The following is a 27,415-nucleotide window of genomic DNA, read 5'->3' as shown; positions in this document are numbered from 1 at the left end:
AAGTGGCACACATACTCTCTGAGGTAACATTAGCAAGTGACACACATACTCTGAGGTAACATTAGCAAGTGGCACACACACTCTCTGAGGTAACATTAGCAAGTGGCACACATACTCTCTGAGGTAACATTAGCAAGTGGCACACATACTCTGAGGTAACATTAGCAAGTGGCACACATACTCTCTGAGGTAACATTAGCAAGTGGCACACATACTCTCTGAGGTAACATTAGCAAGTGGCACACATACTCTCTGAGGTAATATAAGCAAGTGGCACACATACTCTCTGAGGTAACATTAGCAAGTGGCACACATACTCTCTGAGGTAACATTAGCAAGTGGCACACATACTCTCTGAGGTAATATAAGCAAGTGGCACACATACTCTCTGAGGTAACATTAGCAAGTGACACACACACTCTCTGAGGTAACATTAGCAAGTGGCACACATACTCTCTGAGGTAACATTAGCAAGTGGCACACATACTCTCTGAGGTAACATTAGCAAGTGGCACACATACTCTCTGAGGTAACATTAGCAAGTGGCACACATACTCTCTGAGGTAACATTAGCAAGTGGCACACATACTCTCTGAGGTAATATTAGCAAGTGGCACACATACTCTCTGAGGTAACATAAGCAAGTGGCACACATACTCTCTGAGGTAACATAAGCAAGTGACACACATACTCTCTGAGGTAACATAAGCAAGTGGCACACATACTCTCTGAGGTAACATTAGCAAGTGGCACACATACTCTCTGAGGTAACATTAGCAAGTGGCACACATACTCTCTGAGGTAATATTAGCAAGTGGCACACATACTCTCTGAGGTAATATTAGCAAGTGACACACATACTCTCTGAGGTAACATAAGCAAGTGGCACACATACTCTCTGAGGTAACATTAACAAGTGGCACACATACTCTCTGAGGTAACATTAGCAAGTGGCACACATACTCTCTGAGGTAACATTAGCAAGTGGCACACATACTCTCTGAGGTAATATTAGCAAGTGGCACACATACTCTCTGAGGTAACATTAGCAAGTGACACACATACTCTCTGAGGTAACATTAGCAAGTGGCACACATACTCTCTGAGGTAACATTAGCAAGTGGCACACATACTCTCTGAGGTAACATTAGCAAGTGGCACACATACTCTCTGAGGTAACATTAGCAAGTGGCACACATACTCTCTGAGGTAACATTAGCAAGTGGCACACATACTCTCTGAGGTAACATTAGCAAGTGACACATACTCTCTGAGGTAACATAAGCAAGTGGCACACATACTCTCTGAGGTAACATTAGCAAGTGACACACATACTCTCTGAGGTAACATTAGCAAGTGGCACACATACTCTCTGAGGTAACATTAGCAAGTGGCACACATACTCTCTGAGGTAACATTAGCAAGTGACACACATACTCTCTGAGGTAACATTAGCAAGTGGCACACATACTCTCTGAGGTAACATTAGCAAGTGGCACACATACTCTCTGAGGTAACATAAGCAAGTGGCACACATACTCTCTGAGGTAACATTAGCAAGTGGCACACATACTCTCTGAGGTAACATTAGCAAGTGGCACACATACTCTCTGAGGTAATATAAGCAAGTGGCACACATACTCTCTGAGGTAACATTAGCAAGTGGCACACATACTCTCTGAGGTAACATAAGCAAGTGGCACACATACTCTCTGAGGTAACATGAGCAAGTGGCACACATACTCTCTGAGGTAACATTAGCAAGTGGCACACATACTCTCTGAGGTAACATTAGCAAGTGGCACACATACTCTCTGAGGTAACATAAGAAAGTGGCACACATATTCTCTGAGGTAACATTAGCAAGTGGCACACATACTCTCTGAGGTAACATTAGCAAGTGGCACACATACTCTCTGAGGTAATATAAGCAAGTGGCACACATACTCTCTGAGGTAACATTAGCAAGTGGCACACATACTCTCTGAGGTAACATTAGCAAGTGGCACACATACTCTCTGAGGTAACATTAGCAAGTGACACACATACTCTCTGAGGTAACATTAGCAAGTGACACACATACTCTCTGAGGTAACATTAGCAAGTGACACACATACTCTCTGAGGTAACATTAGCAAGTGGCACACATACTCTCTGAGGTAACATAAGCAAGTGGCACACATACTCTCTGAGGTAACATTGGCAAGTGGCACACATACTCTCTGAGGTAACATTAGCAAGTGACACACATACTCTCTGAGGTAATATAAGCAAGTGGCACACATACTCTCTGAGGTAACACTAGCAAGTGGCACACATACTCTGAGGTAACATTAGCAAGTGGCACACATACTCTCTGAGGTAATATAAGCAAGTGGCACACATACTCTCTGAGGTAACTCTAGCAAGTGGCACACATGCTCTCTGAGGTAATATAAGCAAGTGGCACACATACTCTCTGAGGTAACACTAGCAAGTGGCACACATACTCTCTGAGGTAACATTAGCAAGTGGCACACATACTCTCTGAGGTAATATAAGCAAGTGGCACACATACTCTCTGAGGTAACATTAGCAAGTGGCACACATACTCTCTGAGGTAACATTAGCAAGTGGCACACATACTCTCTGAGGTAACATTAGCAAGTGGCACACATACTCTCTGAGGTAATTTCAGCAAGTGGCACACATACTCTCTGAGGTAACATTAGCAAGTGGCACACATAATCTCTGAGGTAACATTAGCAAGTGGTACACATACTCTCTGAGGTAACATTAGCAAGTGGCACACATACTCTCTGAGGCAACATTAGCAAGTGACACACATACTCTCTGAGGTAACATTAGCAAGTGACACACATACTCTCTGAGGTAACATTAGCAAGTGGCACACATACTCTCTGAGGTAACATTAGCAAGTGGCACACATACTCTCTGAGGTAACATTAGCAAGTTGCACTTCAGTGAGTGTGTAATTTTATCAAGTGGCACCTCAGCCAGTGTGTATAATATTAGCAATGACACTTCAGTGTGTGTGTAAAATTAGGAAGTGGCAATTAATTTAATAACGTTGATTTTAACCCCCCACCTGGTGGGAATGGTGCGGGCGGGGTATTAAGCTGGTGTGGGGGGTTGTACGCATTCCCGACCACTGCCATCATAATTTACCTCAGGACAGGCATGGGAGGACCACCAGCCCCAAGTAGGCAGGTGGTACATCACATGGAAAAGTCATGGCCCGATTACATCATCAGCACTGCAATTTCATTTTAATTTACAAATTCAAGAGATCCAACCTCAATAGCGCTACACTGTAGGAAGTCCACGGAGTTGCCAGAAGAGGCAAAGGTAAATTAGCAAATTTTACTTTTATGTGGAATCCTTCTTGGCCAGGAGGAGCAGGACTGCTCCCCCTGGCTCTACAAGGAGTCCTTGGTCCTTCCCTACCTTGGCCTTGCCTCTCCCTCCCACGGTGGGGATCTTCACCCAAACCTCCTTCACAGCACTAATTTCATGCTGGGTCCCATTCCCTTGCATCCCCGGTATCCTTGGACTTCTGACCCCATTTGTGCTCCTGCCTGCCGGCCTTGACATCACTCCCACTGGTTTTGGGTGGGAGTCAGTGGTGTGATATATAAATGAGGCCTGTGATTTAAAATGCCCCAGGTCTCAGGATTACCTGTGGCAAAAATCGGCAACAGCAATTTTCAGGCTGTAACGAACATTTCGGGGGTGAAATTCTTCATTACACACACTGTGGGTAATTTTGACTTTGTACCATAGTGTAAAATGGGTGATTGCGAAATCAATGGAAATAAAAATCAGGAGAGGTGTAAAATGGCCTGCCGATTTGGTATCACTTGTTTTACACTATCGCACAAAATCAATATTACCCCCACAGTGTGTTAAATGGGAGTCACATTTTTAACCCTTGTTTATGTACTTAAGGCTGCATAACTTTACTTTCTGCACTACTAGATTTTGGTGCTTTAAAACTAATAAATAATTGAGACTATGAACCAATACAGCTGAGAAATACATAATTCCTCAGCAGCTTGGAGGAAGGAGACAGAAAGGAAAAACTCAATTTCTGTGTTAACTTACGGTTTGATGGCACAGGGAAGTGCTTTACTGTGCTGCAGTGGGACAATCCAGTAATACACAGAAGGTATAGGAAATCATGACGTTTGAAGTCAACATGGGAACACATATATAGAAAAGCTGGAGGTATGTGACTTGAGGTTAAATGCTAGGGTGAGAAATGAGGATGGCTGAGAATAAACATGAGCAGCCATAAATGAAGGCCTGTCATGTTTCAAGATTTTTGACTACTTAGCCTAGAAGAGATTTTTGGTTTAAGGTGTAATATATTTATGATATCAAGTCAAAATGCTGGAGTCATTAGAAAAAGGGTGACTGGGACTGTTGTAAGAACTCTCCCAAAAGGAGATGGGTTAGCCATTAAAACCATCACCCATATCATTTTGAGATAATGGAGGGATTGTTAGCATATTCCAACGCACTCTAGTGAAATTTGCACACATAATGCTAGGAAGGGGTTCAGGTCACATTATCATATGACTAAACACTGGCCAATAAAGGTAAAATCCTCATCATAAGGAACATGGGGTCTCCTTATGGAAGAAACCAATAACTCAAAACCTGAGAAAATACCTAGTGCAGAACTCAAGTTTGTAGTACTGCCATATATGTCGAAAGACATTGAGTACTGTGATTAATTTTTTACCCTTAGGTTTTTTTCACTCATCAAAAAGCCAGATGCTTAAATGGAGGATTTTTTCTATTGAGTGGTTTAAAGAACTAGTAATACATTTTTACACTTTATTCATAATACTGTAATACCATAAATTTTTAACACTCACATGTCTTACAACAGCCATCTCCAGTTGTAATAATTGTGTCCTGTAGCATCAAACAAAGTTGTAAATGTAAAATTTCAAATAATGTTAAAGATCATATTATGGTGAGTTGTACATTTTGTATAAAGATAGTAATTGGAAGGATCAAGAACTAGCAACATGCTGGCACAGGATTTTTATTCATCATTCGAATTAACATTTGGCAACGGTTTGATCTTGAGTCAAGAATAATTAACTTTCCCATATTCTTTTTGAGACCTGCTTGAAATACTTTTACCCAACAAGCCTCCGCCATCCCCAGTGAGTGTGAGGATACAAGTAACAGCAGGGGAGAGCTGCAAATTCTTCCGGTGCGACTTGCACCTGGTCCAGTTTGTACCAGTTGGAATTTTTGAATGCTAACTCAGCAAAGGCTTTTTTTCTATTTTATTCTAAATTGCTATGTACTAACACTGGAAGACAACGTTAGAATAATTTTAATAGAGTTACATTTTTGGCCTAATTTTAAACAATGCAGCTCATTTATAAATTCATACAAAGTTGCAGTCCTATTAAGTATTTTCATGAAACTGGTGCATACTCACTGGTTCACAGTCCTCTGGATGAAAATCAGGACAAACAACCTTGGAACTGGTAGATATTAAGCTGTCATTAATTTGTATGCATCCATAAACTGTACAGTTGTCATAAGGTGAAGGCCACATAGTCCCAGGCTAGAACAGCATGCAAAAAGAAGATAACAGTGAGTTCAAAAAGTATCATTAATTTATTATATGCTAAATTCGGTATGTGGGGCGTGTATTTCATTGAAAACTCATTAAAATACCCACAGTACCTGTTATACCTTTAGATAATGTTGTAATAGGTGTTTTCAATGTTGAACCTGTCACAGTGTGTGACACAAAACAGCTGTTATTTTACAGTGACTGAATGTCATCCTATTATTGCAAACTGCCGACCAGATTTCCACAAATCACTCAAAATGATTCTGCTTTTTTTTTCATTGCTATTTTTTCTCAGTAACTGAAATTTATAATGTCCAAAACAAGGATTTAACCAAAGTAAAAAAATCATATTCCACAATAACATGATAAAGTGTATACACCAAATTATCTTTTGTATTAATCCCTTCATTTAAGTTTTTAAGGCCTCACCTCCCTCAAAAACCTAAGATTAGACTTGGTATTTTTGCCCAGAGCTCTGACTCTGTGAGATGAATTTGAATTGTGCTGTCTGGGCAGATGCAGTGTACATAATTTCCCAGAATGCATTAGTACCATTCAGTCAGCTGTATCCATGAATTTTGTTTTAGTTTCTAGCAGTTGCTGCACAGTAGCTTTTATTCAACTAATCGCTGAGGTAAAATTAATATTGAGTCTTTTTTAAAACCTGGGACATAGAAACAGGTGTGGCCATTCAGCCCCTCGAGCCTGTTCCACCATTCAATTAGATCATGGCTGATCTGTATCTTAACTCCATCTACCTTAAATAAATAAATAAACACAATATACCCTAAATAAACAGAGACGCTGTTTGTGGGTGTTTGTGTGTGGGACAAAGGGAAACAATGTGCTCTGATTAAACACCTGTTACAACTTTTGTTTTATGTTCTATAATGATTAGAAGGTGCATCATGCTGAGGGGAGGGGGGAGAGAAATAATGTTAGTTCATTTTTTTTAAAAAGCAATTGAATTTTGAAGGCAACTCATTTATGCTTTTTGGACAGTCAATGCTAGTCGCTATACCTATGAGGGAAAGAAACTAGGGTAAGAGAGGGATGAGAGAGGAAGTGCATTGAGGAAGATAGATAGACTGGGATCAGAGACAGAGGTTAGAGAGAGTTACAGTGTGTCTTCCTTCATTTAATGTTATTTCAATTTTCAGGAAAACAGCAGTTGAATTTTGAAACCAACTGACTATTTCTCCTGTGTTTTGTTTATTTTTTAATGGTAAGAGACTCGGAGGTATGGAGAAGCTAAAGGATGTAAGTGTTCATGTACAGAAATCATCAAAAGCTAGTGCATAGGTGAAAAATGTAATCAATAAAGGCAAAATTAATATTGACCTTTATATCAACAAGATTGGATATCAAAAGTGCGGAAATGATGCTTCATTGTATAGAGCCTTGGTTAGACTCCATCTTGATTGCTGTGTTCAGTTTTGGATAATGACCCTCAGGAAAGCTCTATTGACCTTGGAGGGAGTACATCACAGATTCACCAGAATTATACCTGGCTTAAAGAGTTAAATTATGAGGACAGGTTTAATAAACTTGGCTTACCTCCTCTTGAGTTTAGAATGTTGAGGGGTGATCTAATTGAGGTATTTAAATGATTAAGGAATTTGATAGGGTCGATACAAAGAAATTATAATCTCGAGTGGGGCAATCCAGAACAAGAGAGGATAATGTTAAAATTAGAGTTAGGCCATTTAGGAGTGAAATTAGGAAGCACATTTTCACATGAAGGGCAGTGGAAATGTGGACCCCACTCCACCAAAAGACTGGATACTAGATCAATTGAAAGTTTCAAGACTGAGAGCAATAGATTTGTGTTAGGTAAGGGTATCAAGGGATATGGAAGAAAGGCAGATAAATAGAGTTGAAGTAGAGATCAGCTATGGCCTAATTAAATGGCTGATCAGACTCGAGGGGCCGAATGGCTACTCAAGGCTACTATGTTTACAGTGGGAAAAGTTCAAATGCTAATTGCTTACACCTGTAGGACAGAGATTTTAATTTCTAGCACCTTTGAGATAAAGGGAAAGAAAGTGAGAGAGAGAGACAAAGAGGAAGACCCAAATAGAGAGAAAGGCAGACGGACAGTTTATCTCCTCAATCTAATTTGATTTCTTTTTAAAAAGCTGATCTTTGGAAGTAAACAAAGCCTCTTTGAGGGAAACAGACAAGTAGGGAGGGTAGGCTTGTGGGGAGCAAGTGGGACTGGGGGAGAGTGGATGGAGGGTTAACAGTAGGGTGAATAAAAGCAAAGCAAGAAGGAAGAAAAAATATAGGTGTTGAGTAACTAGTTAAAAGGTAGGGTAATGATAGGATGGATGCAATGGTAGGAAGGTGAAGGGGTAGGGTATGTGATGGGAGCAAGGAGTGGGGAGAAGCACGAGAGCCTGGGGCAGGCAATAGGAAAATAGCCACTGAGGGACACCTTTTCCTCACAACTTTCATCTCAGTGCAGCCTGCAGGCTTTGGCGGCTCTTTTCCCTACCACGCCATGCCATACCACCCATCACCTTCCACCCAAATGAAAAGAAGAAAAAGAGAGTAAGAAGCAGAAGATGACACAGGGAGAAGTAAAAGAGTTAATGAGAGAGAAAGAGAAGTGAAGAAAAGAGAAAGATAGAAGCAGAACAGGAAAGAGAGAGAGAGAAAAAGCAACACAAAGGCATGGAGACAGGTAAGAAAGTGACCATATTCTCTAGTTTATCGTGTCCATTATAGGAGATCAACTAGTAATAATTACTGATTTATTGGCACAAAATAAAGTAGCAGAGAATCAATTCTTTATTTTAAAATAATAATTATACAAACCGGCAGCAGATGGACAGATTGGTCTCCCGGATGTATCACACATCTAGTCTGGACACATTTACCACAACATTCTCCAATCACCTCTTGGTACTCAAATCCCTGTTGCAAAATACATTGGTTACTCCCACAAAAAATCTAGATTTAAACTGTTTCTGCAAAATCTTTGTTACACTTCAGAGGTAAAATTATAACTTGTTTTTAATTTCTAAATGTTTAGTTTCAATACTTGATTGTACTTGGCCTCTGAGGGAACAGTAGCATAGTGGTAATGTTACTCATAATCCAGAGACATGAGTTCAAATCCCACTATGGCAGCTGGGGAATTTATATTCAGTTAAATAAATCTGGAATAAAAAGCTAGTATCAGTAATGCTGACCATGCAACTACCGGATTGCTGTAAAAACCCATCTGGTTCACTAATGTCCTTTAGCGAAGGAAATCTGCCGTTCTTACCCGGTCTGGCCTATATGTGATTCCAGACCCACAGCAATGTGGTTGACTCTTAAATGCTCCCAGCAAGCTGCTCAAGGGCAATTAGGGATGGGCAATAAATGCTGCTCTTGCCAGCGATGCCCACATCCCATGAATGAGTTAAAAAATATATATTTTAACGCTGTTTCCTCTCATAGGGCACAGATCAGTCATGGTCAAACTGCTCCCAAGCTGCTACCGCTGTCTCTCTGAACTGCTGGTAGGGATTGCCTGGCAGAGAACTGAGGACAACATGCATGCCATCTATGGTACTTGTAATTTACACAGCCAGTGCCATGTGTTGGTTTCCTTTCTGTAATCACCAACCCTCAATGCATATCCTCCATTTAATTACTCTAACATGATTGACCATTCTCAGATAATCAAACATATATATGGCCTAGAAATTCGGTGGGCTGCGCCACCAGTTAGCGCCTAAAGAGGGCACTCAGTGGCTTTAGCGCCACTGGCCGCGCCTCCCGTGATATTTAGCTGGGGCGCTAATGGCGGCATTAACCTGTTGCGCTGCGCCGCCTCCGATGACATCATCGGTGTGCGCAGCGCCCTGCTACCGCCCCGATCTTGATATTTGGCAGCGACCGCCTCTGTAGCGCTGTTCGCAAATGGCGCCCGGTTCACGGGGCCTTCCTGTGGTGGCAGTGGCGCAAATTAAGGTGGAGGTGTGGGGCGGCCATTTTTTTCGGCGGCCGCCTGCCAGCACCTCTGTCCCCGGCCTCCTGATCACCCCCCGCGGCATTGCCGGCTGTTTTCCGAGAGCCCGGCACTTCTCCTCGGTGCCGGGCTCTTTTGCCGGCACTCGCGATCTCTGATCGCGCTGGTGCAGGCCCCTCCCCCTTAAGAATGGGAGGAAGGCCTGCAGTACCGCAGCGCGCCATGCCGCAGCGTGTGGTGCTACGGCACGTTGCGCTGCGATATTCAGTTTCAGCGCCCTAAGAGGGACGCGGAGCGCCTCGAGCCTCGCCCCGTGTCCCTCTTGGGGCGCTCAAGCTGAATTTCCGGTGGTCGCTACTGCTCCAAACGCTGCGCTAAATCCGGCGCCCAGGCGAGCTTGGCGCCCCGTTTGCGGCTCCACCCAATTTCTCCCCCATAAATTCTTACTTGTCCACACTTGTTGCATTCAACCTTTTGACATTCAATGATGTTCAGCAGAGTTGCTGCGTTTGTGTCGTTGATGCAAGTACATATTTGACAGGAGGAGAGAGGAACAATTGCTCCAGGCTATATGGGGAGAAGAAAACGAGTGAATTTGTTTTTATCATTACTTAAACTGAACTAATAAATTGAAAGAAAAGACCACTTTCAAAATAACCAACTTACACGGTACTCTGCCCCTTCATTTACACAAACACCCAATGGCTCTATGAAGGAAATATAACAAGCACCATCAAGTTAATGGCAGCAGACAAAAGTTAAACACAATATATTGCTTTAAAATAAATTGTCTAATTAATCCTAATCAGTGGCACAATTATTTTTAGTAGGACAAGTATTAATCACTGATGTGCAAACTAATACCAATGTCAAATACATTACATTTCCAGTGCACTGGGTCCAGGAGTAATTCTTGTCTGTACACTGAGTATGTGCATGACAAATACCAGCAGAATGAGTTACAAAGCAGCTCATAGAGTACATTGGGAGGAATTTTCCAGGGGGTTAGTGGGCGGGATCAGTGGTGGGTCGGATGGGAAAGTGTTTTTTTTTTGACAGCAGATCGGGACCCCGCTGTCAACCCGCCACCACGCACCTTTCCCAATGTCGGGTCTGTCAGCGCTGAGCACACCCGACAGGCAGCGGCGGGGGACCCAATTAAGCTCATGGTTGCCTTGTTAACAGATCATTAACCAGGAATGGCCTCACCATGACCAGATTTACTTCACTTGATGCTGTACACTTTGGCTGCCACATAATGCGCCAGGTTGGCACCACCCCACACTAACACTATAAAGCATCCATACAATGTCCAAGCCATTCCTTTCACGCTCACCACCATTGCGAGAGGTACCGTTATATTTCACCATTCACTGCAGCTCACTAAGCCACTTCCAAAAGTGCACACAAATCTGTCCAAGAACGGAAAGTGTTGAAAATAAAGGTTTCAATGTTTGACAGCACATTAACAGAAACTTTACCTCAACATTGGATAAAATACCCAAGTGCCTACCCTTGTATGTTGTTAGTTGATATGATTGCACTAGGATGAGGATGAGTGTGAGGGGTGGCTAGTGAGATGGGGATGTAATAATGTAGATAGAGAGGGATGGGTGGAGGTGCAAGGTAAGTTGTTGTGAGTAAGGATATGCAGGAGTAGGGTAGGAAAGGCAGAGTGATGGGGTTGTGATGAGAGGCACAACAGGATGAAGGTGAGTGTGGCTTTGTACTAACGTTTTGTGATCTAATGAGATCGTTGAAAGGTTTGCGCCACTGTAGCCTGGTCCTCCTGATGAGAGCCCTGCTTGTGACCTCCTCTGCAATGTGCAACTAGGCTGTGTTGCTCTCCTGGGAAGTCTCTTCCACCCATTGGAAGGGAAGAGGACCTCCCTGCGTGCTCTGACTCCCTCCATAAGCATATTATGGAGGGAGTCATGGGAGAACCTGGGTGCAGCCCTGCTGTGCAGTCATTGTCAGTGTTTGCAGCGCTTCAATGCTGTAGAACACTGACAGCACAAATGTCAAAATAAAGTTGTCCATGGTCCCTTTAAGGAAACCGGCTGACGACGCGTCATGAAATGACGTCACCAGATCCGCTTCCTCTAATTGGACCGGGAAACATGCTGGGCGGGCTTAACAAGCCTTATCAACACAAATTCATTTCAGACAGCGGGATGGAGCCACCAGTGGGGTCGCGATTCGACATCACTCGCCCCAGACCCGCCGAGGTGAGCAAAATCCCGGCCATTGAGTCCGTAAGAAGCGAATCTCTGTACATTGGTCCTGATTTTTACTGGGGGAGGGGCAAGCATTAGGCTTGCGCCACTTCGCCAATGTGAATCCCGGGTCATTTTAACTCCAGGGCCTCATTAAGTAAGTTAGGCTTGACTCCTGCCCAAACCAATTGGCGCCAGCGGGCAGGAATGGACGAGCAGAGGAGGCCTAACTTGCAGAGCCCGGAGGAGCATTCTTGATCCTCCTGGCCTACTAAGAAACCTTTAAAAAAAAACCTTACATTTCTGTCCCTCTTCTGGGCCTGCTCTTTCTTGGTGCCCGTAGTTGCTGGCAAGGCCAAAAAACATGTTAAAATGGCATTGGGGTCTGACTGACATCATCAGACCCGGAGACATGGGTACCAGTGCGTAGGAGCCAGACGTCGCCTATGGTGCCTGTTATGCCTGCCATCTCTATGGTGGTCCTCCTGATTTTACTCTCATATCAGAGGAACAGGGCAAGCCCAAAGGAAATCTCATTATTCACAAGGCTCAGTCTGTAAGATTGATTTTTTTTAAATAAACTTACCTGCAGCTCCTGAAGTTCTGAGGAAGGGGCACAGCAGTCTCCTGCAGATAGCTCCGGGTCCATTGTAACCTTCACACTCCAGCACCCATGGCATGCCACAAGCAGGCCTCAATGCCTCTGTCACTGTGGCAGCATTGTTTTCAGGAGACTGTGCAGAGGTTGTTTGGGAGGGCAATGGATCATTGGGCTAAGATCCGCCTTCCTGCTATCATTTTATAGGCTGTTTTTATTGCATGGGGCTTCAGCCCTAAGCCTCCATCCGCACTTTCCTCCCTTTTTTGCCCTGGGAGCACCCAAGAATGAGCAAAATCTCCAGCCAATCACGTTTATGAGTGATTCATTTGAGTACATTAAAATGATCTTTGTCTCATTTTCACCCACAATTTGAGTGCAATGGATACAAAGATCATTTCAATTTCAAGTGAAAATTTGACAGTAATGTGACAGTAAATCTGTGCCCACTTTCGGTGCTGCCCAATTTTTTGATGGGGTGGGGGTTTGGTGCACAGACCTCTCACACCTGAAACAGGTGAGAGACTGATAAATACATTTAAATTATCCCATCATGGCATCATTATGATGATAAGCCTTGGCTCAGTGGTAGACCTCTCTCCTGAGTCAGACGGTTGTATATTCAAGTACTACTCCAGAAACTTGAGTACAAGATCAAGGCTGACACTCCAGTGCAGTACTGACGGAGTGATGCTCTGTTGAAGGTGCTGTCTTTCAGATCAGACATTAGACCAAGGCCCTGTCCGCCCTCAGGTGGACGTAAAAGAACCCACAGCACTATTCCGAAGAAGAGCAGGCTCACCGGTGTCCTGGCCAATATTTCTCCCTTAACTAACATCTGGTCATTATCACATTGCTTTTTGTGGGAGCTTGCTGTGTATAATTTGGCTGCTGCATTCCCTGTATTACAACAGTGACTACACTGCAGAAGTATTTAATTAGCTGTAAAGCGCTTTGAAACATAGAAACATAGAAGACAGGAGCAGGAGTAGGCCATTCGGCCCCTCTAGCCTGCTCCGCCATTCAATGCGATCATGGCTGATCATCCAAGTTCAGTACCCGGTCCCTGCTTTCTCCCCATACCCCTTGATCACTTTAGCCTTAAGAAATATATCCAACTCCTTCTTGAATATATTTAATGAATTGGCCTCTACTGCCTTCTGTGGTAGACAATTCCACAGGTTCACCACTCTCTGGGTGAAGAAATTCCTCCTCATTTCTGTCCTAAAAGGCCTACCCCTTATCCTTAGACTGTGACCCCTGGTTCTGGACTCCCCGACCATCGGGAACACCCTCCCTGCATCTAGTCTGTCCAGTCCTGCCAGAATTTTATAAGATTCAATGAGATCCCCTCTCATTCTTCTAAACTCCAGCGAGTACAAACCCAATCGACCCAATCTCTCCTCATACGTCATTCCTGCCATCCCAGGTATCAGCCTGGTGAATCTTCGCTGAACTCCTTCCATGGCAAGAATATCCTTCCTCAGATAAGGCGACCAAAACTGCACACAATACTCAAGATGTGGTCTCACCAAGGCCCTGTACAACTGCAGCAAGACATCCTTGTTCTTGTACTCAAACCCTCTCGCTATGAAGGCCAACATACCATTTGCCTTCTTAACCGCCTGCTGCACCTGCATGCTTGCCTTCAGCGACTGGTGCACAAGGACACCCAGGTCTCGTTGCACTTCCCCTTCTCCCAATCTATTGCCATTCAGATAATAATCTGCCTTCCTGTTTTTGCCACCAAAGTGGATAACCTCACATTTATCCACGTTATATTGCATCTGCCATGCTTCTGCCCAATCACCCAACCTGTCCAAATCATCCTGTAGTTTCGCGGCATCCTCCTCAGAGCACACACGCCCACCCAGCTTTGTGTCGTCTGCAAATTTGGAGATATTACATCTAGTTCCCTTGTCTAGATCATTAATATATTGTGAATAGCTGGGGTCCAAGGACCGATCCCTGCGATACCCCACTCGTCACTGCCTGCCACTCGGAAAAAGACCTGTTTATTCCAACTCTTTGCTTTCTATCTGCCAACCAGTTCTCTATCCAAGTCAATACCTTGCCCCCAATCCCATGTGCCTTAACTTTACACGCTAATCTCTTATGTGGGACCTTATCGAAAGCCTTCTGAAAGTCCAGATACACCACATCCGCTGGTTCTCCCTTATCTATTTTACTAGTTACATCCTCAAAAAATTCCAGTAGATTAGTCAAGCACGATTTACCTTTTGTAAATCTATGTTGACTTTGTCCGATCCTGTCACTGCTTTCCAAGTGCTCTGCTATTACATCTTTTATAATGGACTCTAGCATTTTCCCCACTACCGATGTCAGGCTTACCTGTCTGTAATTCCCCATTTTCTCTCTACCACCTTTTTTGAATAGTGGGGTAACATTAGCTACCCTCCAGTCCATGGGTACTGTTCCAGATTCCATCGAATTTTGGAAGATGACCAGCAATGCATCTACTATTTCTACGGCCACTTCCTTAAGTACCGAGGATGTAGATTATCAGGCCCTGGGGATTTATCGGCCTTCAATCCCATCAATTTCCCTCACACCATTTCCCTACAAATACTGATTTCTTTCAGTTCCTCCCTTTCATCAGACCCTATGTTCCCCGACATTTCCGGGAGGTTATTTGTGTCCTCCTTTGTGAAGACAGAACCAAAATATGTATTTAATTGGTCTGCCATTTCTTTGTTCCCCATTATAAATTCCCCTGATTCTGATTGCAAGGGACCTACGCTTGACTTCACCAATCTTTTTCTCTTCACATATCTATAAAAGCTTTTACAGTCAGTTTTTATGTTCCCTGCAAGCTTACTCTCATATTCTATTTTCCCTTTCTTAATTCATCCCTTTGTCCTCCTTTGTTGAATCCTAAACTGCTCCCAATCTTCAGGTTTACTGCTTTTTCTGGCCAATTTATATGTCCTCTCCTTGGATCTTATGCTATCCCTAATTTCCCTCATTAGCCACGGTTGAGTCACCTTTTTTGTTTTATTTTTATGCCAAACTGGGATGAACAAATTCTGTAGTTCATCCATGCGGTCTTTGAATGTTTGCCATTGCCTATCCACCGTTAACCCTTTGAGTGACATTCCCCAATCAATCCTACCCAATTCGCGCCTCAGGTCATTGTAGTTTCCTTTATTTAAATTCAGGACCCTAGTCTCTGAGTCCACTACTTCATTCTCATCTTAATGAAGAATTCGATCATATTATGATCACTCCGACCCAAGGGGCCTCGTACAAGAAGATTGCTAATTAATCCTTTCTCGTTACATAATACCCAGTCTAAGATGGCCTGATCTCTGGTTGGTTCCTCGACATATTGGTCCAGGAAACCATCCCGTAAACACTCTAGGAATTCCTCCTCCACAGTATTGTTACTAATTTGTTTAGCCCAATCTATATGTAGATTAAAGTCACCCATGATGACTGCTGTGCCCTTTTTGCATGCTTCTCTAATTTCCCTTTTAAGGCCGTCTCCAACCTCCGCATTACTGTTTGGAGGTCTATATACCACTCCCACTAACGTGTTCTGCCCCTTGGTATTTCTCACTTCTACCCATAGAGATTCCACATCATCAGAGCTAATATCCTTCCTTACAATTGTGTTAATCCCTTCTTTAACCAGTAATGCTACCCCACCTCCCTTTCCTTTTTGCCTATCTTTCCTGAATATTAAATACCCCTGGATGTTGAGTTCCCAGCCTTGGCCACCCTGGAGACATGTTTCCGTAATCCCAATCAAATCATATTCGTTTACCTCTATTTGCGAAGCTAATTCATCCACCTTTTTACGAATGCTCCTCACATTAAGACACAAAGCCTTCAGGCTTGTTCTTTTAATGCTCTTAGACCTATTAGAATTATTATTTACTGTGGCCATGTTTGATTTAAACCGTTGATTTCTCTGACTGCCACTTTTGTTTTTACTCCTTCCTATCTTTTGCTTTTATCCTTGTTTCCCTTTCCTTTGTCCCCCTGCTCAGGTTCCCAACCCCTTGCCATTTTAGTTTAAACCCTCCCCCAGAGCACTAGCAAACACTCCCCCTAGGACATCGGTCCCAGCCCTGCCCAGGTGCAAACCGTCCAGTTTGAACTGGTCCCACCTCCCCCAGAACCGGTTCCAATGTCCCAGGAATTTGAATCCCTCCCCCTGTACCATTCCTCTAGCCATGTATTCATCTGAAATATTCTTCTATTTCTACTCTGACTAGCACGTGGTACTGGTAGCAATCCTGAGATTATTACCTTTGAGGTCCTATTTTTTAATTTACCTCCTATCTCCCTATATTCAGCTTTTACGACCTCATCCCGTTTTTTACCTATATCGTTGGTACCTATATGCACCATGACAACTGGCTGTTCACCCTCCCCTTCCAAGATGTTCTGCAGCCGCTCTGAGACATCCTTGACCCTTGCACCAGGGAGGCAACACACCATCCTGGAGTCTCATTTGCGGCCGCAGAAACGCCTATCTATTCCCCTTACAACAGAATCCCCTATTACTATAGCTCTACCCCTCTTTTTCCTCCCGTCCTGTGCAGCAGAGGCACCCCTGGTGCCAGGAAGTTGGCTGCTGCTGCCTTCCCCTGGTAAGCCATCCCCCCCATCAGTATCCAAAGCGGTATATCTGTTTGAGAGGGGGATGGCCACAGGGGACTCCTGCACTACCTGCCTGTGCCTGCTACTCTGCCTGTTGGTCACCCGTTCCCTTTCTGCCTGTGCCACCTTTACCTGTGGTGTGACCAACTGATTAAATGTGCTATTCACGACATCCTCAGCATCGCGAATGGTCCAGTATGTATCCAATCGCTGCTCCAGCACCGCAATGCGGTCTGCCAGTAGCTGCAACTGGACATAATTCCTGCACACATGGTTGTCAGGGACACAGGAAGTATCCCTGAGTTCCCACATAGTGCAGGAGGAGCATACCACGGCACCAGGCTGTCCTGCCATGACTTATCCCTTAGTTATTTGCAATTAAATTAAATCAAATCAATCCCACCAATTACACTACAGTTAAATGGTCTATTTAAGGGCCCTGGTTTACAAAAAGTCCCTGCTACATCACAGAGACTTTAGAAACTATAAACCACAGAGTTTAAGTTTATAAAAGAGAGAAATACTCACCAACCAATCAGGTACCTGCTTTCTGGTGACGTCACACTTCGATTACTTTTTACTTCTCTCCTTCCCTCCGAGTTTGGAGTTCGGAGATTAGTAAACCTACCTGGTCTCTTGGAGCCTCTTTTAGACTCCCTCTGCCGATCCGCGATTCCTGCCGACTCTCGCTCCGCACTGAGGCCTACCTGGTCTCTTGGAGTCTTTTATACAGCCGCCGCTCTGCTCCGCGATTCCCGCCGACTCTCGCTCCACACTGAGGCCTACCTGGTCTCTTGGAGCCTTTTATACAGCAGCCGATCCGCGATTCCCGCCGACTCGCGCTCCGCACTGAGGCCTACCTGGTCTCTTGGAGCCTTTTATACAGCCACCGATCCGCGATTCCCGCTGACTCTCATGCCGCACTGAGGCCTACCTGGTCTCTTGGAGCCTTTTATACAGCCGCCGATCCGCGATTCCCGCCAACTCTCACTCCTTAGGTCGTGAAAGGTGCTACATCAATGTAAGTCCTTTCATTTTCTTTTTAAGTGAAAAATCTTGGCACCTTGGCCCCGATATTAATGGGAGGGTGGGAAGGGTGCGGTGGAGCCCGGTAGTGGGTAAGTCCGATAGCTGGTGAAGAACCAGCAAGGCCGGGGATGTGAAGGCTTTACCGAACCTAACGACCGGGCCTCATTTAAATAAATCAACACAGACTCCCACCTGACATCTAGCCAGATTGACTTCCTGGCTGGCGGGTGGGAGCACAAAATAGTGGCAGGAGACTACAGCTGGGGACCCATGGCAACGGACCCTGGCTGTCAATGGGGAGGAAGGCTCGAATGAAGCATAAAAGGCTTGGGGCTGCAATCGGGAGAGGGCAGCATTACAGAGATTGGGGCTTCAATCGGAGCTGGGGAGGCCAAAGGCTTCTAGGTAAGTTTCCCCTCCCCTGATTGGCTGAACAGTGCTCACCTGATCCCAGCCGGCACATCGCACTAACTACGCCGCTGGGTCAGGTTAGCACAGCGCGCCGACATCAGAACCGGGCCACTGACAGGAAATCCACTGCGGGCCAGGTTTCAGATGTCGGCGCGCCGGGTAAGTGCACATCGGGGGGTTGCACGCGCGGCAAGCCCCTGACATCAAGTTCTGGGCCATTGTGAATAGCTGGGGTCCTAGCACCAATCCCTGCGGTACCCAACTAGTCACTGCCTTCCACTCGGAAAAAGACCCGTTTATTGCAACTGTTTGCCAACCAGTTTTCTATCCAAGTCAGTACCTTTCCCCCAATCCCACATGCTTTAACTTTGCACGCTAGTCTCTTAGGCAGGACCTTATCGAAAGCCTTCTGAAAGACCAAATACACCACATCCACTGGTTCTCCCTTATCTATTCTACCAGTTACATCCTCAAAAAATTCCAGTAGATTAGTCAAGCATGATTTACCTTTTGTAAATCCATGTTGACTGTCCGATCCTGTCACTGTTTTCCAAGTGCTCTGCTATTATATCTTTTATAATGGACTCTAGCATTTTCCCCACTACCGATGTCAGGCTTACCGGTCTATAATTCCCCGTTTTTTCTCTACCACCTTTTTTCAATAGTGGGGTTACATTAGCTACCCTCCAATCCATGGGTACTGTTCCAGAGTCTATAGAATTTTGGAAGATGACCAGCAATGCATCTACTATTTCTAGGGCCACTTCCTTAAGTACCCTAGGATGTAGATTATCAGGCCCTGGAGATTTATCAGCCTTCAATCCTGTCAATTTCCCTAACACCATTTCCCTACAAATATTGATTTAATTCAGTTCCTCCCTCTCATTAGACCTTATGTTCCCCGACATCTCTGGGAGTTTATTTTTGTCCTCCTTTGTGAAGACAGAACCAAAGTATGTATTTAATTGGTCTGCCATGTCTTTGTTCCCCATTATAAATTCCCCTGATTCTGACTGCAAGGGACCTACGCTTGACTTTACCAATCTTTTTCTCTTCACATATCTATAGAGGCTTTTACAGTCAGTTTTTATGTTCCCCGCAAGCTTACTCTCATACTCTATTTTCCCCCTCTTAATTAATCCCTTTGTCCTCCTTTGCTGAATCCTAAATTGCTCCCAATCCTCAGGTTTGCTGCTTTTTCTGAGATAATTTAAACATTTGCGGCATTGCATCCAGGTCCTCCTGACCACATTCCTTCTTGTGACCTCTACAATGTGCAACCAGGCTGTGTTGGTCTCCTGGGGAGATCTCTTCCATCCATCAGAAGGCAAGTGGACCTCCCTGCATGCTCTGACTCCCTGCATAAGCATATGGAGGGAGTCATGGGAGAACCTGGATGCAGCCCTCTGCCTCTGTGCAGTCATTATCAGTGTTTGCAGCACTCCAATGCCTGTAGTGCACTGACAGCACTATGTTAGATTAAACTTCAAATGTAATGTGGCCACGGTCCCTTTCAAGGTCCCGGCTGAAAACGCGTCATGAGTGACGTCACCAGACCCACTCCATCTAATTGGCCCGTGTAACATGCTGGGCAGGCTTAATAGGCCCCATTAAAGATAAGTTCATTTTGAACAGCGGGCTGGAGCCAGCAGCGGGGTTGCGACCCCCCATAGACACCGCCCACACCGTAACCCCGGAGGTAGGCAAAATTCCGGCCATAGAGTACAAAAGCCAGGAAGTTATGCTGAACCTATATAAAAAACTAGTTCGGTCCCAGTTGGAGTATTGTGTCCAATTCTGGGCACCACACTTTAGGAAGAACATGAAGGCTTTGGAGAGGTTACTGAAGAGATTTACAAGAATGGTTCCAGGGATGAGGGATTACAGTTACGTGGATAGACTGGGGAAGCTGGGATTGTTCTCCTTAGAGCAGAGACAGCTAAGATGAGATTTGATAGAGATGTTTAAAATCATGAAGTGTTTAGATAGAGTAAATAAAGAGAAACTGTTTCGAATGGCTGAAGGGTCGATAACAAAAGGGCACAGATTTAAGGTGCTTGGGAAAAGAACCAGAGGCGACATGAGGAAAAACTTTATTACGCACCGAGTGGTTAGGATTTGGAGTACACTGCCTTATAGGATGGTAGATACAGATTCAATAGTAGCCTTCAAAAGGGAATTGGATAAATACTTGAAGGAGAAAAAATTGCAGGGATATGGGGAAAGAGCGGGGGAGTGGGATTAACTGGATTGCTCTTCGAAAGAGCTGGCGCAGACTCGATGGGCCGAATGGCCTCCTTCTATGCTGTACTCTTCTATGATTCTATGAGGCCGTGACTTTTGGGAGTATGTGTGTCAATTGGAGATTAATACTAATGTATTGAGTCTCATGACACCTGGTCAAAAAGTACCCAATATCACTAAAATGGATGTCTGAGTGATTATTATTAGGTGTGTGTGTTTTTTTTACGTTTAGAGTCACAAAATAAAATTCAATTTCAAGGACGAGGTAGTAGAGAAATTGGTTAGGATAAAAATAGATAAAGAGTGGGTACTTGAAAGGTTGGAAGCACTCAAAGTAGAAAAATCATTTTACCCTAGGTTACCGAAGGAAATAAGCGTGGAAATTGCGGAGGCTTTGGCCGCAATCTTCCAATCCTCCTCAGATATGGGAGTGGTGCCCGGAGCCTGAAGGATTGCAAATTTTACATCCCTGTTCAAAAAAAGGAGGGATAAACCTGGAAATTATAGACCAGTGAGCCTAACGTCGGGTGGTGGGGCATCTTTTAGAGATAATAATCTGGGACAAAATTAATTGGCTCTTGGAAAACTATGGGTTAACATATGAAAGCCAACATGGATTTGTTTGAAGGCAAATCGTGTTTGATTAACTTGATTGAGCTCTTTGATGAAATAATGGAGAGATTAGCGACCAAATAGGAAGCTTGCATGTGGAGGCGGAAGACGTGGGTTTGGTTCTTAATGAATACTTTGCGTCAGTCTTCACAAAAGAGAGGGACGATGCAGACATTGTAGTTAAGGAGGAGGATGTGAAATATTAGATGAAATAAACATAGTGAGAGTGGAAGTATTAAGGGGTTTAGCATCTTTGATAGTAGATAAATCGCAGGGCTGGATGAAATGTATCCAAGGCTGTTAAGAGAAGCAAGGGAGGAAATAGCAGAGGCTCTGACATTATTTTTCAATCCCCTCTGGCTACAGGTGTGGTGCCGAAGGACTGGAGGACTGCTAAAGTTGTACTGTTATTCAAAAAAGGAGAAAGGGATATCGAGTAATTACAGGCCAGACAGCCTAATCTCGGTGGTGGGAAAATTGTTGGAAAAATTCTGATGGACAGAATTAATCATCATTTAGAAAGGCACGCATTAATCAAGGACAGTCAGCATGGATTTGTTAAGGGAAGGTCGTGTCTGACTAACTTGACTGAATTTTTTGAAAAGGTAGCAAGGAGGGTTGATGAGGGTATGCATTTGATGTAGTCTACATGGATTTTAGCAAGGCTTTTGACAAGGTCCCACTTGGCAGATTGGGCAGAAAAGTAAAAGCCCATGGGATCCAAGGGAAAGTGGCAAGTTGGATACAAAATTAGCTCAGTGGCAGGAAGCAAAGGGTAATGGTCGACAGATGTTTTTGTGACTGGAAGGCTGTTTTCAGTGGGGTTCCGCAGAGCTCAGTACTGTACTAGGTCCCTTGCTTTTTGTGGTATACATCAATGATTTAGACTTCAATGTAGGGGGTATGATTAAAAAGTTTGCAGATGATACAAAAATTGGCCATGTGGTTGATAGTGAGGAAGCTGTAGACTGCAGGAAGATATCAATTGACTGGTGAGGCGGGCAAAAAAGTGGCAAATGGAATTCAACCTGGAGAAGTGTAAGATAATGCATTTGGGAGGGCTAACAAGGCAAGGGAATACACAATTAACAATAAATGGTAGGATACTGAGAAGTGTAGAGGAATAGAGGCACCTTGGAGTACATGTCCACAGATCCCTGAAGGTAGCAGGACAGGTAGATAAGGTGGTTAAGAAGGCATATATGGAATACTTTCCTTTATTTGCCAAGGCACAGAATATAAGAGCAGGTAGGTTATGCTTGAACTGTTCAAAACACTAGTTCGGCCACAGCTAGAGTACTGTGTCCAGTTCTGGTCACCACATTACAGGAAAGATTGTGATTGCACTAGAGAGGGTACAGAGGAGATTTACGAGAATGTTGCCAGGACTGGAGAATTTTAGCTACGAGGAATGATTGGATAGGCTGGGGTTGTTTTCTTTGGAACAGAGGAGGCTGAGGGAAGAATTGATTGAGGTGTATAAAATTATGATAGAGTGGATAGGAAGGACCTATTTCCCCAAGCAGAGAGATCAATAACCAGGGGGCAGAGAATTAAAGTAATTTGTAGAAGGATTAGAGGGGAGTTGAGGAGAACTTTTATTACCTAGAGTTGGGTGGGGATCTGGAACTCACTGCCGCAAAGGGTGGTAGAGGCAGAAACCCTCGTCGCATTTAAAAAGTACTTGGATATGCACTTGAAGTGCCATAACCTACAAGGCTACGGACAAAAGCTGGTAAGTGGGATTAGGCTGGATAGCTCTTTCTCAGTGGGCACAGACATGATGGGTCGAATGGCCTTCTGTGCCATAACTTTCTATGATTCTATAGTGGATGAGGATAGTGCAGTTGATGTTGTATACATGGACTTTCAAAAGGCGTTTGATAAAGTACCACATAATAGATTTGTTAGCAAAATTGAAGCCCATGGGATTAAAGGGACAATGGCTGCATGGAACAAAATTGGCTAAGGGACAGAAAGCAGAGAGTAGTGGTGAACAGTTGTTTTTCAGACTGGAGGGAAGTATACAGTGATGTTCCACAGGGTTGTTAATAGGACTACTGCTCTTTTTGATATATACTACAGACCTGGATTTGGGAATACAGGGCATCATTTCAAAGTTTGCAGATGACACGAAACTCAGAAATTAAGTAAACAATGAGGAGGATAGTAACAGACTTAGGAGGACACAGACAAACTTAGGAGGACATAGATAGACTGGTGGAATGGGCAGACACATGGCAGATGAAATTTAATGCAGAGAAGTGTGAAGTGATTCATTTTGGTAGGAAGAATAAGGAAAAGCAATATAAACTAAATGGTACAATTTTAAAGGGAGTGCAGGATCAGAGAGACCTGGGGGTGTACGTACACAAGTCTTTGAAGGTGACAGGACAAGTTGAGAAGGCTGTTAAAAAGCATACAGGATCCTTGGTTTTATAAATAGAGACATAGGGCTGGGTTTTACCAGCCCTGAGGAGGCGGATTTGGAGGCGGGACTGCTGGGAAAGTCAAAAAGAATGGGAGCGGGTCCCGAACCCGCTCCCAACCCGCCTCCAACCAACCTTCCTGGGAGTCAGGTCCCTGATTTGTGAAGGGACCTGACTCCTAGCGGTGGGAAAAGGATTATAGCCACTTAACTGCCTGTTAACAGTAGTTAACAGGCAGTTAAGAGGCTTTTTCCAATTTGTAGACTTCTGCTGCGGGCTTCCTGATGTTGTGGAACCCTGCCAGGGTAAGTGAGGCGTGCTGTGGGTCTGTTGGACTGTTGGTGTACAGATGACAGCTGCAGAAGAGGTGCGAAGGATGCAATAAGACACTGGTGAGTATTAGAGGTAAGGAAATGTTGGGAAAGTCATTTTTAACGTGTTTAGATTTTTCTGTAGGTTCCAAGCTTTGAAGTGTTTGTGTGGCCTCACCTCAATGGGAGAAGTGACAGATCGCTTCTGTACCCTCACCTGCAGCTGCCACCTGTTTCATCCTAAGGAGAGAGTCATTGGAGAGTCTGGGTGCAAGGGCTCACCTTTGTACAGTGATTGTCAGTATTTGACAGCACCTCAATGCTGTTAAACACTGTCACATCATCTGTCAAAAATTTATGGTTCATGTGCCTTTAATAAAACCGGCAGATGAAGCATCATCAACTGATGTCATCTGACACCGGCTTTCTCTTAATTGGCCAGCAAGCCCGCAGGGTGGGCTTAACAAGGCCAATCAGGGGAAAATAGCGTCTATGTGTCGGACGTCACTGGGGGTGGGACTAAAACCCAGAAGGCAGCAGTCCCGCCCCCAACTCGTCTTGGTGAGTAAAATCCAGCCCATAGAGTACAAATGCAAGGAAGTTATGCTAAACCTTCATAAAACACTGGATATTGTGGCAAATTTGGGCACCAGACTTTGAGAAGAATGTCAAGGCCTTGGACAGGGTGTAGAGGAGATTTACTAGAATGATACGAGGGATGAAAGACTTCAGTTATGTGGCGAGCCTGGAGAAACTGGAGTTTTTCTCCTTAAAACAGAGAAGGTTAAAGGGAGATTTGATAGAAGTGTTCAAAATCTTGAAGTGTTTTGATAGAGTAAATAAGGAGGAACTGTTCCCAGTGGCAAGAGTGTCAGTAACCAGAGAACACAGATTTAAGGTAACTGACAAAAGAACCAGAGGCGACATGAGAAAATATTTTTTTATGCAGCGAGCTGTTGTGATCTGGAATGCATTGCCTGAAAGGGTGGTGGAAGCAGGTTCAGTAATAACTTTCAAAAGGAAATTGGATAAAAACTTGAAGGAGACAAAGTTGTAGGGCTATGGGGAAAGAGCAGGGGAGTGGGAATAATTGAATAGTTCTTTCAAAGAGCCGGTACAGGCACAATGAGCCAAATGGCCTCCTTCTGTGTTGCATCATTTTATAATTCTATGAAAACCTTAAAATAAATACCAATGGGTATATTTTTCCTTGTTTGCTGATGTTAGTGAAAAATTCCGTACAAGTTTCTCTGGTTTTTACTCCTCCTGATTTCTTTGCTAACAATGATTTACGAAAAATATACTCCCATTATATTGAGGGTCTAGAGAGCGTGCAGATTAAATTCAAATCCTAGGGGCTAGATTTTCAGTTGCTTGCGCCAGCAGTTAGCGCCTTAAGAGAAGTGATTTTCGGGCGCTATGCGTGTAGCGCCCGGGCGCAGCGCAGTTTGCGCCCCGCCCCAAATTAAGTTGCCCGTTAGCGCCGGTGCAAAGTTTAGCGGCCGCCCGGATGCGCGCGCAGAAAATGACGTCACATCCTCGTGCAACGCCCTTTGGCCGCCCCGAATCCAAACTTCAGTCGGACCGCCCCATTGTGCGGCTGGCGTCCAGAGCGTTTGTAAAATGGAACGCAACACACCCTGGGGAGCGCACATTAAAGGGCACTCCTCCTGCACTATAAAAGGCAGTCGTCGTCGTCGTTGTCCTCCTCCTCCTCCTCCTCCTCTCCCCCCCAGACTCTGCCTTTGAAAAAAACACATGCACCCTTCCCCTTTAAGAGCTCACTGGCACCAGAGTGTCTGCCGTGCGCTGCGCCCGAGCTCGGGTGTTGCGCTCTGCACCGCCGGCTTAACGCCTAAAGATAGTAGTGGAACGCCTCTTTTAGCACTCCACCAACCTCTTAGGGCGAAGCCACTGAATTTCCGGCAACGGGGCGCTACTTTGGGGCGGGCGCTAACTTCGGGCGGGCGCTAAGGTTAGCGCCCCAAAACTGTCTATACTGAAAATCTAGCCCTAGAGCTCTTAGTTGTGAGGATTAAATCCCAGAATCTTTGAAGAAATGTAGGCTTAGAGGGGAAAGGATTTTAGCTTTCATGATGAGGGAATTGGATCAGACCAATGGATATTTAATTGAGATGAATGGATGCTTGGAGGTCATGCTGATAAAATCTGGGGACAAAGAGGTTAGATAACAGGAAGTATTTATATTCACAAAGAGTCATTGTCCTCTGTAACAAATGGCTGAGACATATGGTAAGTGCAGAGTCACTACAGTCCTTGGAATGGAAGTTAAGGAGATCTTGAGAGAAGAGGGCATATCCAGCTATCGTGGATGAGCTGCTAGTTACATGAATCCGAGCTGAATCATGGACAACTCCGATCTCCTGGAGCTTGCTTGATTGGGCTTCGGCAGTCAGAGAGAAATTTCCCAAAGATTATCCTGAATTGGCTGCAGGTTTTTTTTCTGGATTTTTTACCTCTCCCAGGAGGTGGCACTGGTAAGGGGGGCTGGGATGGACAACGTGCAAGATTGCACTGTGGGCTAGAAGGAGTTGGACTGATAGGTGTGATGGTCTTTCTTCATCCTTCTTGGCTGAATATGATTTACATGTATTAAAAACCATGTAGAGTGCTGTGTTAACTTACCACATGTACAAACTGGACAACAGTGCCCATCTGGAATCTTTGACACCATTTTAAAGCCAAGTTCGCACATAATTTCAGTTGGAGAACAAAGGTTGCTGTTGCACCCTAGAAATCACAAGATATACATGAGTCAAATCAAATCATTGTAAATGACTGTCAAGCTATTTCAGGTTTTAAGCCCCTTAATTTAATGCATAACATATAGTTGTACTTCTTGATTAATTTTATGTTCATCAAAGCGAGTGACCTGAGTGCTGAGGAAGGAATAGTTTACTATTTTTGGAAAGACAGTGTTGGCACCAGAAATTCTGAAGGCAGCTAGAGGATAAGATAGATGCAGAGTAGAACACTCTCCACATTGCCCCATCAGATACTCCAGGTTAGCTGCAAAGTATGATAGCTGCAGAGTGAAGCTCTCTTTGCAGTGCTCCATGAAGCACTCCCATATTCAGTACAGTATGAATTAAATGCTCTCTGGAGTACCCACAACTAAGGTATAATAAAGGTCAGGTGCAGATTAAAGCTCCCTTTAATCTGCCCAACAATGGGCCAAAAATCCATGGCTCTAAGTTTTGCAGGAGTACATCGGATGGGCTACAAATTAGGCTGCAACCTGGATATGCCACATTAAGATTGAATATCCAGGATAGCCTTGTGGGAGCTGAAGCCTCTGCTCATCCCAAACAATGATGTGGAGGGGGAGAGCTGGGATGGGGATTCC

Source organism: Somniosus microcephalus, chromosome 15 (assembly GCF_052327205.1).
Source record: "Somniosus microcephalus isolate GS21.2 chromosome 15, FLI_Smic_1.0, whole genome shotgun sequence".
Taxonomy (NCBI): Eukaryota; Metazoa; Chordata; class Chondrichthyes; order Squaliformes; family Somniosidae; genus Somniosus; species Somniosus microcephalus.
The sequence above is the reverse complement of the archived record's forward strand: the minus strand, read 5'-3'. Positions refer to the sequence as shown.